Source organism: Macaca thibetana, chromosome 13, assembly GCF_024542745.1.
Source record: "Macaca thibetana thibetana isolate TM-01 chromosome 13, ASM2454274v1, whole genome shotgun sequence".
Lineage (NCBI taxonomy): Eukaryota > Metazoa > Chordata > Mammalia > Primates > Cercopithecidae > Macaca > Macaca thibetana.
In genome coordinates this window covers 7964800-7981910 of record NC_065590.1, presented here as the reverse complement: position 1 = coordinate 7981910, position 17111 = coordinate 7964800, and the positions used below count along the sequence as shown (strand labels likewise).

Here is a 17111-nt window from a genome sequence, read left to right as displayed (position 1 = left end):
TGCATGTAATAATTAAACATTTTCTATTTGTCCTACGTTTCTTGTTTATCTCATTTAAATGAACTGTTCCTAAAGGTGCAACTCCTTTTGTTGAAAATACCAGACCCCCAGGTCTTTCTACTATGGGTCCTAGCACAGTTAGAGGTAAGCGTTATGTTAGCCAGTACAAATCAACTGTATGGGCTTTGCCACCATAAGACTTGTGATCTTAGGGAAGAATTTTTATTCCCTGGGTCTTAATTTCTTCTCTTTAAAATAGCAAGGATACTATCTTGCGCACAGGGTTATTGTAAGAATTAAACAGGATCATATATATGGAATTCTTTGTACATGATAAGTGCTCCGTGTTACATAGCATTGTTACGTAGTACCAAATAAATGGTGGGTTTAAGATAAAAATAAAATAATCATGTTAGCACTTGCTCTCAAAATACTTTTTTTTTGTCATGCAATTTAAGTTCTTCACATATTTGTAATTTCGAGAGGCTGTCCTGAATTACATGGTTCTCCAAGATCCAATCCCAAATTTCCATTATAAACTCTCTGCCACTAATCTCTGATGATCATTCCATTCCACAGCTACAAGGAGTACTAGTGTGTATTCCTCTATCAGTGTTCTCCATACTTGTGGACACTCAGGACACTCAGGCTTCTCCACTCAGAGCCTGGCACAGCTCTTCTATAATGCCCAGCCTCCTCTCCAAGGCCTGCTTCAGCCCAGCAAAGGAAGGCTCAGTCAACACTTCTTTCCTCCTGGAAATCTTTTCAACAACTCCAAGAGAGAATTAGTCAGTTTATCCTTGGAATTTCATAGCACTAAATCTGGACTTCTACTTGATCCAAACACCATGATGTCTTGTGTTATTTGTATTATTTATGTAATCATTCCCTGTACGGCTGTAAGCTACTCACCCTTGTGTGTTCAACATTATCCAGCATAGGACAAAAGAACATACTGAATACATTAATAAATGTACACAGTTATAGATCCATCTCTTACAATGAACTCACAGACACAGCAAATTCAAGGGATAAGATGAAAACTTCAAAAAGAAAATGATAACCTTGCATAGTAAACATAAAAATACAGCAAATATTCAGTTTTTCTGATCTTAGCTTTCCAGAGAGTGATTATTAAAGAAGCAAGAATTTATGACTTGCTGAAAACACAGGATCAGTTTCTAACAGAAGGACTACATTCCCTTCTCTGAGTTTGAACCTGAACGTATTAAAGTATTTGAAGTTAATTCAGAGAAAAAGAGTACCAATCTGCAATACGTGCAAGATTCTATTTTTCTCTAAAATTTCACTGTGAAGAATAAACAGAAGGTTACTAATAGTTTATATCCTTGCATATTTTGTTTTGTGGGACAATGTACTCTTTTCAGATTGAAGAACTGTTTTACTTCATTTTCTATCCCTTATTTTATAATAACTAGCCATGGAATTTCAGTGTTTCATATGTGAAAGAAGGAAAAGAAATAACATTTTAAAGGATTGTTTCTTTCATTGAATTTTCCTGTTCTTTGGCTAGCATGAATTACAAATATTCACGGATGAGGACCATTATGTTAGTCTGTGGTGAGTGTTATATGAGATAAAAGAGAAGGGATGAGATCAGCTCCTATACAGCTGCTAGACATCCTTTTATTGAAAAACGTATTTAAAATGTCCCATCTTCGATGGAGGGGCAATGATTTAAAAGACACAGCTGCTAGTTAAGTAACAGAAATGGCACCTGGGTTCCAACTGGGCTTAGGTGTGAGCAATTTTGAGAATAGGCTTGGAACAGAAAGCAATGAGGTGGGGGTAGAAATTCTTTTGCCGTTAAAGGCAATGTCATCGTCAAAGTTTATAGAGATCCCAGTTTTCAAGGTATCACAATTGAAAATTCAAAGCAATTTTGGGAAAAGATATGTGCTATTATGTTGAACTGTCTTTTGAGTTAAAAATATTTAGCTGAATTAATGTTAGATGATTGGGAGGGGTTTTTAAATCATGCAAATGAAAGATGTATTTTTCTCAGGGCAATGAAATTCACACACAGTGGAGCATTACTGATCATTACCATGGGGAAGGCATACTTCTGCCTAATCAAATGTCCATTAATACCGAGAATGTCTGTCCTTTTCATTGATTGCAGTTTAAAAAGGAACACATGAAAAGGTGGTCACAGAAGATAGAGGTGCCTTCATTAGTCAACATGAATGGCATACTCTTCTTTTTAATGTTCTTTCCTTCTCTTTTTCCTCAGAGCTCTGTGAAAAGTGGTGTGTGTAAACTCTCTCTATAAAATGCAATTAGTAACTTAGGGATAAATCAATCACATTTTCTGTTAAAAATTGCCTCTCCTGCTGCATCCTCTTTACAGTGACTTAGATAATACCCTCGGCCATGGAGATAGATTAGACCCTCCTCTTGTTTTTGTTTTTGAATTGGAGGTGGCCTGAAGGGCTGGTTAGAATAGAATGTGAGGCCACTCTGAGGTCAAGGTTATTGATGGAAAACACTGTTGGAAATACAAGCAGTGACATGGGCACAGTGGAGGGAAATGCACTTTACGTAATGCAGAGCTTGGTCTAAGTCCTGTTTTTTCTTCTTATTAATTGTGTAATGTTGGATAAGGTAAAGTATTTGATTTCATAATTTTTATTTTTTTTATTACACAAATGTTTTTGGAACCTCTATTCCATGGTAGGCACTGTTGTGTGGCTTGGCATTCCAATGATAAGCCAAACAGACAAAGTGCTCACCCTCATGATGCCTAAGTATTAGAGGGGACATTGATGGGAAATGCACATGTGCGGATATATTGCAGTGCCAAGTGGTAACAAGTGGAATGAAGAAAGATTATGGAGAAGAAATGGAGACAGTGACAGCAGATGCTACTAGAGATAGAGTAGACATGGAAGGCCATGCTGGGCATGCTTAATTGATGAGACCCAACCGAACGAAATGAGGGTACCTCACTTCGTTTAAATTACTCTCTATAATGAGAATATTAGCAGCTACATTGATGGAGTCTAAAACAACATATGGAAAGCACAAGTGTGGCATAGCAGCTCAACAATCAGCCACAGCTCTCAGTGTTGTGACTGCGAAATGTTTGGTCACCTGTCATATGCGATATTCACTTCAAAGTTTGGGTTCACATCTCAATTACTCGGATTTCATCCTTACACGTTGTATACATGCATCAGTGTATCACATGTATCCCCCAAATATGTACAGATATGAGATATCTATCAATAAAAATTTTAAGAAAGATTTGGGTTCAAATATGATTTCCATTTCTTCAGGTACACATTTGATACTACAGAAGTCAGTCTTAGTTACATTTTTGAATTTCATTTGATTCTCATATTCACCATATAAAGTTTGCTCTACCTCTGCCTTTGTTTTAATACCACTTATTTTCCTCATCATAGCCTCGTGATTGCATATATGTTAGGCAGGATTTGAATAATTATAACAGCATTTGTGCTGCCTTCAGGTCTTAAATATTTTTCAAACATAAATTTCATAATTCATGGCATTTTCTCCAGATGTCTTTTGCAGCTTAAAGGACATGAAATCCTGGTTGCTGGGTCTATAATTCAACAAAAGAAAATATAGGTAAATAAGGCAGGACAAACATGGTAGGATTTGGAAAGTGAACTAGAATTTACTGTTGGCTTCAAGAAAATCTTTAAGGTCAAGCAAGAAAACAGTGTATGACAAGAGAAGCGAACAGAATTGTCTAGGACAGACAGTGTGAAATCAAACTATTAAATGGATCAGAGACAGCAAAGGAATCTGGGCTGTCAGGAGAAAGAGGACCATAACCAGGGACCCATAAGACATTTTAATATACAATAAACAACATGTTGTAGAGGACAGCAACGAAGTACAAGAACATTTAGGTTTTCTTGATTCATCTTCTATAATCCTTGAATGAATAGGGGGCAAAACTGCCAACCATTTGACATTGATAAGTGAAATAAAGTAATTATTCAACACTTAATGAACATACTTAACACTTACTGAAAGTAATCATGTGTTCTGAGTCTTTTAATTAATTATTAAGCCTTTTAATCCTTGGAAACATTTTATCACATAAGTGTGAGGATGTCCATTGTTCACAGAAACAAACTCAGACTCAGAGAGGTTACGTAACTTTCCCAAGGTCACACAGGAATTTGATCTTCATGCAGGCAGTGTGGCTCCAGATGCCTTGTTGTTTGTAAACACTATAACACTCTCATGCTCATGAATTTAGCTATCCTTTCAAAAAATCTCTTTATTGGTATTATTATCCTACTTTCACCATTTATGAAATGAGGTACAGAGAGATTAAGTAACTTTTTCACGATGAAGCAGGTTGAAAGTGGCGTAGAAAATAACAACTACATTCTCTAGGTTATGCGTTTTACTATACCATGCTGGGAGGAGACTAGAAACCCAGCGTACTAGCTCCTGCAGTTTGAGGGCAAAACTGGTTCTTCTGACTCACTTTATCAGAATGATATTATCAAGGCACGTGCTCTTTTGAAAGTCAAAGCATTTGACTGAACAAGCTTAGTTTCCCTGTACTACTTCTCCTCCACTCCCCACTGGACAGATTACACAGCATTAGAGGTGGAGTGAAGAGGTAACACTATCCATTCCCCTTATTTTACAAGAGGAGGAATTACTATTTAATGGAAATATTCACAATTTGTCCCAAGTCACCCAAGTTAAGGAGTAGTCATATGTTTCTTGCCATTATATCATATTCATATTAATTCTTTGACTCATTTATTCATAGGTCACATATTAGTGAAGCACTTACTATATTCAACAAGTCTCAACTGTCATCCTGTGAGATAAAAGAGTTGACAAGGCTCTTACCTTCAAGGACAGGAGCAGGTATCAACCAAGCACATAAACAACACTGTAGTGGGGAAAGAAACGCAGAGAAAGAGAGAGTGCAAAACATATGGCAGGGATACAGATTCAGAAACAAGAGTTTGCTTGCAACTGATGAAATCAAGAAGGGAAGGTTTTATGTTAAAGTTAAATTGAGAGCTGAATTTGAAGAGATTATCACAGTCATGCAATCAGGAGAGACCTGATCACTCAAGGTAACAGGTGAGTTAAAGTCCAGAGACAGGCAAATGTTTCACTTTAATGGGCACCAGGGGTCATCTCTCTTGGCAGGAGAACTAAGCGCAGGAAGGAAAAGTACCATCGCTGCAAGTTGGAGAGCCAGGTGGATGCCCGATACTGTTTTAGCAATGACCTCAAACGACAAAATACGAATCATTCAGAATTAAGAGATACTAAGGTTAAGATATATTTGTTGGAAATAGAATGAAAAGAGTATCTACACAAACTGAAATCAAAACCTGAGGTATTATAACTAAGGTACTGATTCAAAAGACTCGTTGAGGCCATAGCCATAACCAACAATATGAATAATAACTGGCCGAATCAAAACCACTCATGCATTAAATTAGAACATTTGTATTACAGTGCTTGAAGCAGAATGAGCTTTTCTATGTTAGATATATGAAAGGCACAATTCACGATAGAGCCATTACCTGGACTAAGGGTGTACTTGGGCAGACAGAGTCAGTCCACACAGTGGAACAAGAACACACATTTTGATAGAATATAATAATTTTCTTATTTACAATTAAAGGTTACAGGTGAGCCCTCAGTTTTCTCTCTCACACTTTTGATGATCTAACAACGTGAAAATTGTTTCTATCTGGTATTTATTATGACCGATGCTGTTTCATCTAGGTCAGTCCTTCTTGGCCTTTTCTGCAGTTCCTGGAACACTGCTCTCAAAAAATTCAAGCTGATAGTGGGGAACCAAAAGAGCAGCCAAAGCCTCAGGATTCCCAGTGACGAGCAGCAGGTAGGCCACTGGAACACACCCCCAGGACACGCACACACGCACCTGAAGATGTTATCAGAAAAAATGAAACCCTGCTTTGCTAATGGGAATGTGTCCAGGTTGAAGAAGTCCTAGCCCCTGCAGCAGGATAAATCCTCCTTTGAGCAGGAATTTTGTTAGCTGTTCCTTTACTCATTTGTAATGTAATCTTAATGTGTGTATCTTTTTTTTAGCAAGTTATCTTTTGAGTGTGTGTGTGTATGGTTGTTATAGATTTTCTTAAGAAGGGATCAATAGCCATGCAGGGATTCATAACAACAGGAAAATGCCAACAAGACCCACTTGAGAAGGGTCTCCTTCTGAAAAAAATAACTCTACCTGATGGAATATTAAGAAAATATACTGTTAAGTGGATGTGCCATACTAAGCAATAAGCATATGTTATTCAGGAATTAAAGCAGAAACTGAAAAAGGGCAGAATGAGAATGTCCATTCTAAGATTTCTAAAATATCTGGGGGTAATGTTTCCTTATTTTCTTTCACAGCAATGAGACTTTATTTTGGGGAGGAAACAGAAGAATTTTATTTGGGGAAGGAATTTGGTAAGCATCCCAAATATGAATTTTTTGATTGATATATTTTGAGAGGTGACCTTGTAGTAGATAATAGTGGTAGAGCTGGATAAGACTGTCTTGAAAAAATTTATCATCTTATGCATAATTTATACTGTGAACTATACAGAAGAGAATTTTGTATAAAAATATTAGATTTATTAGAGCATTCTTTGACAAACAGAAATTTAAAACGTGAAATGAAGCTCTATGTCAGATACAAATTGTAAATCTCAGATTACTAAAGCACAGCATCAGATAGTTCCAGAGACAGAAAACGTTTGGTCCTATTCTGGAACCTTCAAAATTATCATCATAGCATATTGCCCAGCAAAATGTTGAGTAGGTTATCTGTTTGTCTGTCTGTATATCAATGGTTTATCCAATAATTACATATTGAGTGGTCATGATGGAGCAGTATTATTCCAGGTAATGATTCTACAGCAGTTAAAAAGTTAAAAAGACAATCGTTTGCCCTAATTCAGATTTATAATTTGAAAACATGACATTGTTGTTTATGTATTGAGTAAATGTTTAATTGTCTGTATCAATAAACCAAAAACTGAGTATTAACTGGGGATTCAACTAACAGTGGGATGGAATTCACATCACTGGGCAATATACAGTGTTATGGATAAGATGCAACTTTAAAAACACAAATATAATACAATCTTAGCAGCTTTTTAAAATTTTATAAAACTTTATGGAGATCTAATTTACATGCCATAAAATTTACCAACTCAAAATATGCAATCTAATGTTTCTGAGCATATTCACAGTTGTGCACACATTACCACATTACAATTTTAGAACATATTTATTACTCCAAGAAGAAATCTTGTATTCATTTAATTTTTTTCAATAATGTATTTTAGTTTTCAGCATTCAAGTCATACTGTCCTTTATTGTTAAATTCCATACTTTTTTACTATTTTGGATTGTACTGTAATTAAAATTGTCTTCTTTTAGAGTTAGATTGTTTATAATGAATGTCAAGAAGTACAACTGATTTTCATACATTGTTATTGAATCCCGCAAGATTTTGCATTCTACTTTTTTGGAAGAGTTTTCAAATGATTGATATTAACTATTCTTAAACATTTGGTAGATTTTATCAGTGAAGGCATCTTGCCCTCTGTTGTGGGAAGTCAGGGACCCCAAAAGGAGGGACCAGCTGAAGCCATGGCAGAACATAAATTGTGAAGATTTCATGGACATTTATTAGTTCCCCAAATTAATACTTTTATAATTTCTTATGCCTGTCTTTACTGAAATCTCTGAACATAAATTGTGAAGATTTCATGGACGTTTATCACTTCCCCAATCAATATTCTTCTGATTTCCATGCCTGTCTTTACTTTAATCTCTTAATCTTGTCATCTTCGTAAGCTGAGGATGTATGTCACCTCAGGACCATGTGATGATTGTGTTAACTGCACAAATTGTTTAAACAATATGAAATCTGGGCACCTTGAAAAAAGAACAGGATAACAATGATGCTCAGGAAACAAGGGAGATAACCATTAGGTGTGACTGCCTGAGAGCTGGGTGGAACAGAGCCATGTTTCTCTTCTTTCAAAAGCAAATAGGAGAAATATTGCTGAATTCTTTTTCTTAGCAAGGAACAGCCCTGAGAAAGAGAATGCATTCCTAGGGCAAGGTCCCTAAAATGACCGCTCTGGGAACATTTGTCTTTTACAGTGGCAGATAAGGGATGAAATAAGCCCCGGTCTCCCATTGAGCTCCCAGGCCTATTAGGATGAGGAAATTCCCGCCTAACAAATTTTGGTCAGACTGGTTGTCTGCTCTCAAACACTGTCTCCTGATAAGATGTTATCAATGACAATGCGTGCCTGAAACTTCATTAGCAATTTAAATTTTGCCCCAGTCCCGTGATCTCGCCCTGCCTCCATTTGCCTTCTAATATTTTATTACCTTGTGAAGCATGTGATCTCTGTGACCCACAACCTATTCGTACACTCCCTCCTCTTTGAAAATCACCAATAAAAACTTGCTGGTTTTGTGGCTAGGGGCCATGATGGAACCTGCTGACATGTGATGTCTTCCCTGGACACCCAGCTTTAAAATTTCTCTCTTTTGTACTCTTTCCCTTTATTTATCAGGCTGGCCAACACTTAGGGAAGATAGAAAAGGACTCACGTTGAATTATTGGGGGTGGGTTCCCCTGATAGCCCTCAGCTTTTCTTTGTGGGAAATTTTAAGAGTCCTAATTTATTCTCTTTACTTATTATATGTATCTTCAGATTTTCTATTTTTTGAGTAATTTTCAGTTGTTTTTATGTTTATAGGAATTTATTCCTTTCATTGAAGAAGTATATATTATAATTCCTGATAGACTTTAATACAAAGTCTATTGTTTCTCTGTCCTTTATTTATTTCTAATCTAATGTTTATTACACTTGTTGAAATTTGTTTGTCTAATATTAGTATAGACACCCCAGCTCCCTTTAAGTTTTTGTATGCATGATACATCTCTTGCCATCTTTTTACTTTCAATCTATTTGTATCTTTGGATCCAAAGTGTCTTACTTGTAGACAGCACATAGTCATGTCACACATTTATCCATTCTTCCAATTTTTATCTTTGATTGTAGGGTTTTATCCATTTATATTTATTGTAATTAGTGATAAAGTAAGATTTATCTCTGTCATTTTGGTGCTTATTTCTATATGTCTCACCTTTGTTACTTTCTCTGTCACTGCTCTTTTATACTAAATACATATATTCCAGTATATTCATTTATTTTGATAGTTGGTCTTGCTATGTTGCCTAGGCTGGATTCAGACTCCTGGGATCAAGTGATACTCCTGACTCAGCTTCTTGAATAGCTGGGACTACATGCACATGCCACTGCACCTGGCTAGTGTACCATTTAAATTTCCCTATTTTTTTTTTTTGTATTTGTGTACATATTTTTTTGGCCTTGATGGCTGCCTTCAGGATTACATTTAGCATTCTAATTGAAAATAATCTAGCTTAGATTAATACTAACATAATTTAGATAATATACAGAAGATTTGTTCTAACATTGCTCCATTTACCCTTTCTCTGTGCTATTATTGTTATGCTAATTAGATCTTTAGACATTATATGCCCATCAACACATTTTTAAAATAATTGCTATGTAGTTGTCTTTAAAATTATATGAAAAGAAAATATTACCAAAATACATTTACACTATTTCTTATATTTACGAAATTAGTTACCTTTACTGGTGCTTTTTATTTCTTCCTGTGGTTGATCTATTAGCTAATTTCCTCTTATTTGAGCCTGAACAATGTCCTTAGTGTTTCTTTTGGAGCGGCATGCTAGCAATGAATTCTGTTTTTAATTTGGAAAGTTAATTTGGTGGAATATAAGATTCATGATTAATATTTTTCTCTTTTAACACCCTGAATGTCTCATTTTATTACCTTCTGGGCTGCATGGTTTCTGATGAGAACTCAGCCATGACTCACATTGAAGAGCCCTTTTATGTGATAAGTCATTTTTTTCTCTTACCAGTTTCTCTTTTATCTTTGACTACAAAGTGATTAGGTGTATACTTCCTTGAGTTTATCCTACTCGAAGTCTATAGAGGTTTTTAGATTTTTAGATTAACATTTTTCATCAAATTTGGGAAGTTTTCCACAATTATTTCTTCATTTTTTTTCTTTCTGTTCCTCAGACAGAATATTCTCTATTATTTATGTTTGAGTTCACTGATTTTTTCTTCTGCTACTGTTCTCTGCTCTTCTGCCTCACTAGTGAATTTTCATTTATTATACTTTTTAACCCCAGGATTTACATTTAGTTCATTTGTATAATTTACTGTCCATTAATTATCTAGACATGTTTTTCTTTAGTTCTTCCAATATGTTGGTAATAGTTGATTTAAGCTCTTTTTTCAGTAACCCCAACATTTGTCTCTTAAGAAATGTTACATCAACTGCTTCTGTATCAGATTTATGTTTTCCTCTCTATATAGGAACCATCCTTTCCTGGTAGTTTGTGTATCGTATACATTTTCATTGAAAACTGTACATTCAAAAAATATCATGTACACATTATATAAAAGAGATTCCTGCCTGCCTACTTCCTTCTCTGGCATTTATTACTGTTGCTGTATTGTTTTTGCTATTTGTTTAGTGAATTATCTTCCCCCTTTTCCCAATAAGTGTGTGTTGGGCAAGTGTTCACCATATAGGCAGTTTACAGCTGTGCCTTATCACTCACTTCCTGCATGTTCAGGGCCTCAACATGAACAAAATGAGAAACTGTAGCTCTCTCAGGTCTCTCCTGGGCATGTATACAAATGGTTCTGCAAATGTGCATGGTTTTCTAAATCCATATCAACACTTTCAAAAGTCCCATTGACATCCCATGCCCCATATCATAGTCTCTAAATTCTGTTGTTGTTTTTTTTAAGATTTTGTCCAGGTTCTTGTTTTCCCCACTGATATTGCAGCCTCATGAAAGTTGTGATATTAAACAATTGTTGCTGATTGTTTATGACAAACACCTGGGAAACAGGGCTTTTCCCATGGAGTAAGCATGGAGATTTGTCAAATAATGACATACTCTGCAGATAGGGCTTCTGATGGAGCTGGGATATAGGTCAATAGTGATGATGCTTTGAGAATAGGACTGTTTGTGGAACTGTAAACCCAATCTTCGCCTTCCACTACAACAGAGCTGGTAGTTTTCACAGCTATCATTGTTTTGAGGCTGCTGGTTCTCAGACTATGGTAAAGCTGAAGAGAATAGAATGGGAGTAGGTCAAGCTATAATACCAAAGACTGTGTTGTTCTCATAAAGATTCAGCAGTTTTTTTTTTATTTTTTAAATAAATACTTACCAGATTGTTACAAGACTTTGGTCAATTTTGACTGCTATAAAAATGGTTGACATTTACAATTTTTGCTGGTATTTTTGTTACTTTTATGGATGAGTTGATTTACATAGGTCCTCATTCTGTGATTCTGGAAGTCGTGCCTCCATTTGTGTTAAATGCCTGTAGGTGATGTGCTCACATACAGATGAGGAAGGTACTAATACAGTTCTCAATTTTTTAAAGTGTAAATCAGATAAACTATAGTAACAAAGGTATAATGAATCTGGAAAGGCATACCCCTCTACTTTACAGGTTTTAGTATTTGATTTCTATATGGTTTTGTTTATTTTGAAAATTTAAATTTATAATATGAATCCTCCATCGTTAGTCATTTTGATTTAGTTAACACTTGATGTTTTTTAGTTATGGGATATATGTGATAATGGGAATATTCCTAAACATACAGGCACTACATTTTATTACTAACTATTAATATGTAAGACTACCTCACATTTTTTCATATAACAAAAAAATGATGTCAACTCGTTAAAAATTGTTACAGTCCTTTTATTTAATGATGACTAAATACTTCTAGTTTTTCTCCTAACAGGAAAATTCACTTGCATTCAAACTTTAATAGCAGTTATTATTGACAAACATGATCCAGGGTTTTCTACAATTGTGTGGTATGTAATAAATAAAATTGGGCAATGGTAAAGTACCCTATTTTTCTGTATATTATCTTTCAAGAGAAGAGATAGAAAGTAAGGCATTCAATGTTTATTGCTCTTTGCCTTTGTGCTTTTCTCCTCTTCTTATAGGTCAAAAAATAGTAATTACATAATGCCTTCATAAATCCATTTGACTTTATGCTGTGTGTTTTGGGTAGCATAAGAATATCTGAATAAAGCTATGTGGTTTTAGGAGGGCAAACACAACAGAATATTGTGTATGTGCTGATAAAGGTAGAGCACTAATGAAGGCATTGGCTGAAGCTTCCTATCCAAAAATGACTGTATCTTGTGTGCTGTTCTAATCCCAAGGGAGAGAAATCTGCCCCAGAGAGCAATGCCACCCCATCCCCCCAAAACCCTCAAATTATGTGATTTAGGATCAGTAGTTCATTTTGTTTGCTAAAATAAATTAAAATTAAAATTTTTTTTTTCAAAAACAACTTACTCAAATTTATTCTTAATGCAATCTTTTCTTTTTTATACCACAAATTTGTTCAAGGATAATTTTGCACTAGTTTTACTCTATTTTAAAATTATGATTTTTTACTGCTAACATGACCACTATTCACATGAACACATTCTTTGGCAGCCTGAGAAATGGCCAAGACCCACCATTGGAATTATTATTTTTTAATACATTGACTCCTCTAAATATCAGGGGTGGTGGTAGGAGTATGTATAAGAACTAAAGTTTATTTTAAAAAATTAAAAAGTAGTATGTAACAGAGGCTGGGCAGAACCCTGTGGGAAATTCAACTGCACATTTTTATGTCATAGTGGTTTCATAATCAGAGGTGGGTTTACCAGGTTAAAAAGCTGTAAAAGAACAGGCACAAGTCCATTTGGTTTTATGTTCATTCATTTTCATTGAATTTAATGAGTGTTTCAAGGAGCCCATAAAGGATTTTCATAGTATATCTCAATATGTTAATATCAAATTTCATTATAATTTACTTTTTGTCATAGAAGAGTCCATGCTTTAGTAAATTTAAGAAGTTAATACCTAGAGAAATAAAGTTCTTTCAAAATGTGATTTGGATCAATGTAACACGGACATAAAGTCGACTAAGTCTGTTTCTACATAAGTGGTGTTTTCATTTTAATAGCCATTCATATTTCTAAAAGTTATTTTATGTGTAAATACAAGCTATCATCAAATGAAACTACGGTATTGTTGATTGAATGAGGGAAATGAGGCAAATACTCAAAGATGGTTGAACAGGTGCAAGGTGAGAATGTTAGGTAAGACAAAGCAGCCCTCCCCTGCTGGTGTCCTCTTTGCTACTCCATTCTGCCCTAGTGACTTGTCCTGCCACCATTCAACAAACTTTTGTTGGGGAACTGCTCAGTATGACCAGCCTTTGACTGATGCTGCTGCATGGTTGGTACAGAGGTGAGAGGCAGAGTCCTTGCTGCCTGGTTGCTAAAAGCCTAGCAGTCAGGAAACTAGCAAACAATCCTCTGTGATGAGTGCTAAGATACAGTTAAACAGAGTCCCCTAGAAGCAAGAGAAAGGCTTCCGAGAGAACTGCCATCTCCAAGAAGCTTCATGAAAACATGCAAGACTCAGTCACTGAAGTGAAAGAAACACAATGTTTGTGAGGAAACAATAAATCAGTTTGGTATGGTGGGAGCATAGGGGCTTGATGTGTGTCAAAAAAGGAACCCAGAAAGAATGTGCCTAAGTATGCTCTAAGGCAAGGAATTTGATGAAGAACCTGTGGAATATTCAAGGGACAACGTCCAACTGGCACCTGTCTGTATAGCTCTGAATAGTCAAGGTGTGTCTAGAGAGCGAGATGAATAATTCCCCAGCATAGGAAATGATGGCAAAAACTGTGGCCCTTGATGAGTTCAACTACAGTGAATATATTATAAGAAGAGGGTTGAAGGTCAAGTTCTATAAAACACCAGACTAAAGAAAGGCGGGGAAAGCAGTGGAAAGAAGCTTGGAGTGTAAGTTGCAAAGAGACAATATTAAATATACCAGAACATCAAATAATTTAAGGGTTGGAATTAATCCTTTGCACTTGGGAACACAGGTTACCTTTGGAAGATTTATTTTGGCAGGGACCTTCAGCAGACATATTTTTGTGGAATGGTTGCGGTAGGAGTGGGCTCATGAAGGAAGAGACGCTAAGAAACGGGGAAAATACTGAGTTTGCTGTAACATCTTCTCTCCAAACTTTTTCCTTCTTTCCTTTCTCTCTTTCTTGCTTACTTGCTTCCTTCCTTTCATGCTTCACTTATATCTTTCATGTTTTCCTATTGTTAGTGCAAAGAGAGAAAGAGATAGCTTAAGAGGTAACTAATTGAATCTTTAGTACTTTAGAACCACATATCCCTTTGAAAATATTTTTAAAACTATTCATCTTCCACCAAGAAAAATGCACACATATATAACATTTTATAAACAATTCCAGGAAATACATAGTCCTTTTGAAATTCGCTCACTAAGTGTGAAGCTTTTAATGGGTGCCCAGTTAAAAATCTCTGCTAGCCAATCTTTGCAACCATGTAGTGTGGGTGTGGACGTGTGGGGTATGTAGTTACGTTGGGGTAGGGGAGTACAAGGACCTGAGTTTGGGTGTGTTTGAAACATAAAATTTATGCTCCTTATAATATAATTTTACATACTAATTTCCCATAAAGAAAATACATTTTCTTTTATTTCTCTATTTTTGTAGGCAATGAAATATAATATAAATGAGTTTTAGCTCAGTAGATTGGAAATATTCATTCATTTAATAAGAATTTATTGAACATTTTTTAAGAGCCAGGTATTAGCCTGAGAGATGCTTGGAATACAGATAAGAATAAAATATAGCTATTGCCCACAAGCGCCTCATAGCCTTCTGGGCAGGATGCAAAGTAAACAAATAATGATGATTCTACATGAGATGTGCTGTATCAAATACAGGTATGTGACAGATTCTCATGCAAATTGGATCACAACATTGATTCTTTGAATTATTTTTTGGTTACAATGCCAATTTTAATACTATAAATTGAATTTGACAGTAATAAAAGTGTTTAGGAGTCGAAAGTTGATACATCTCTACTGTCTCCACCAATCAGTTAACAAGAGAGAGTTAAACAGGAGGATGAGCTCTAGGTACAATTAGACCTGGGTTCCTGTCTGGGCAGTGGCATTGTCAGCTCCATGACTTTAAAATGGTAGTTGATCTATGAAAGACTCAGGTCGCTGATATGTACAGTTAGGTTATTAATAGAAATGTTGGTTTGCTAAACACATTCAATAAACTAAACACGCTTAAAGCACCCAACTCAGGATCTGATCCAAAATTAGCAAAACATAATTCCTTAAGTAACTATCATTATTATTATCATCATCATCATCATTACTGCCTATATAGCTGTGGTTGTTTTTAAACATGAAATATTTTATTTGATTGGAAACCACTGGAAATGTTGTTCAGATTCCTACACTGGTCAAGAAAATCAGAAAGCAAAATGAAAATGAGACCTTACTGTTAAACTAGTTGGGAGATAATTAAGATTAAATATTTTTTGATAAGAGAAAATTATATGTTTAGATTATAGGTTAAACTCAGTAAATAGATATATATAATGAAAAAATTTAAAAGCTATAAAAAATAGGGTATTTTATTCTTTAAAAGCCCATTATTTGGGGCTTCTGCTTTCAACCAAGATGGAGTAACAGAGTTTTAGCTGTCCCTTGAACCAACTGAAAAGCAAGACTAAATACATGTAACAATACTTTTCAGAAATCAGGTATCAGGCAACACAGGATGGTAGTTCCTGAAAGAAGTGATGGAGATGAGGTGAGCTGAGCTCTATGATTGATGCAATTCCTGCCTACTGTCTGGAAAACTTTTTTCCAGGATGCAGCACAGGGAAACAGTACCTCGTCAGAGCCTGGTAGACTATCGGAATTGATGAGACAGAGCGTGGAGGACAGGAAGGCTAAGACAGCTGGAGTGCACAGGGCACCTTATTATAAAGGAAAGAGCTTCCAAGGGTGGGGGGAGAGCGGAGAGAGAGAAACAGAGAGAGAGAAAGAAAGAGAGAGAGAGAGGACGATAGAAAGAAGACACACAGAAAGAAAGAACACAAGAGCGCTACAGAGAAATATTCAGAAAGTCTTTGCCAAGTTTTCAGCTGATTACCAGATAACACATGCATGTGAGGAAATTATCTGAGGATTGGGAAAGTACCACCTGAAAGAAACAGGAAACAACCGCAGAGCTTAGGTGGCTGGGAATGTTTGTAACACCATTCATAAGAACAGAAAATTTCATCATTCAAGGAGTCTTGGTTAGAGTACTTAGAAGGACACTGCCTCAGCAGTGGGGCATAGTTAGCCGTAAATGAAAGGTTTCTCTATATCTACCAATCAGAGCTTTAAAACAAACCTCAGGAGATCAAAGTATAATTAAATAATTTACTGCAACCCAGGACAAAAATCAAGCACTGCTACAGGTATACGAAAATTTCCAGCATCCAACAAGGTAATTTTCCCAATGTTCAGCATCTGATATAAAATTACCAAGACGCAAAGAATTGAAAGGGTTATGACTCAAATGACAAGTTAAAAAAATCAGTAGAAATAGAACTAGCAATAAGACAGATGACATAATTAGTAGAAAAATAGATTAAAACTTACTGTAGCTATTATGTTCAATAATTTAGAGCAGAAATTCAACATTTTAAGTAGGGAAATGAGAGAATTTTTAAAAGATTGATATCAAACTTTAAAGATAAAAAATACTGTCTGAGATTAGAAATACATTAGTTGGAAGATTTACTTTATGAGTAAGATGTAGTAAACACACTCCACCCTGTCTCACCTATTGAATATAGATAAAAACAGAGACAGAATATATGAAACAACTGTGTTAGAACTGTGGTAGATCCTACCATAGGACCTTTTGCCTCCTTTGACCTTCATCTGCTAGTATTATACACATGAATATATTACAGCTCAAGAATGACTCCAGGAGTGCATAAACAACTGCACGGAGTTGCTTTCCCAAACTCATCTCTGAATTGTGTATACATGGATCTAATCCTAACCAGTACAACA

General features: G+C 35.6%; 1 long non-coding RNA gene across 2 annotated transcripts in view; it reads left to right on the top strand.

The window, feature by feature from the left end:
* Nucleotides 1–17111, top strand: part of LOC126933944 (uncharacterized) — a 168448-nt gene that overhangs the window by 90481 nt on the left and 60856 nt on the right. For both annotated transcript variants that reach the window (XR_007718773.1, XR_007718772.1), the window contains exons 3-4: nt 5767–5884; nt 6409–6465. This is a non-coding gene — a long non-coding RNA (uncharacterized LOC126933944). The remainder of the gene's footprint in view (nt 1–5766; nt 5885–6408; nt 6466–17111) is intronic.